Raw genomic sequence first — 303 nt, forward strand, 5'->3', positions numbered from 1 at the left:
GACCCCTCCAACCCCTGCCCCCCCTGCACTGCTGCCACACGCCCTCTCCTTAAATTCATTTTATTGAAAAGAAACGTACAAAAAAAGTAACTGATCATATACAACCGCTGTCTTCCCCTATATACAGCCCCCCCCTATATACACTGCCTTCCCTATATATAATGTACAGCCCCCCCCCTCCCCTATATACAGTTCCAACATACAGTATATACAGAGTGCTGTGGACCCTCCCCCATGGGGAAGCCCGACCGGAGCAGGGAGGGGGGGCTGCGACATCAGGAGCACCGTATTTCTGGGGGGGGG

The sequence above is a fragment of the Haliaeetus leucocephalus genome, unplaced genomic scaffold, assembly GCF_000737465.1.
Source record: "Haliaeetus leucocephalus isolate CR32 unplaced genomic scaffold, Haliaeetus_leucocephalus-4.0 Scaffold227, whole genome shotgun sequence".
Classification (NCBI taxonomy): domain Eukaryota; kingdom Metazoa; phylum Chordata; class Aves; order Accipitriformes; family Accipitridae; genus Haliaeetus; species Haliaeetus leucocephalus.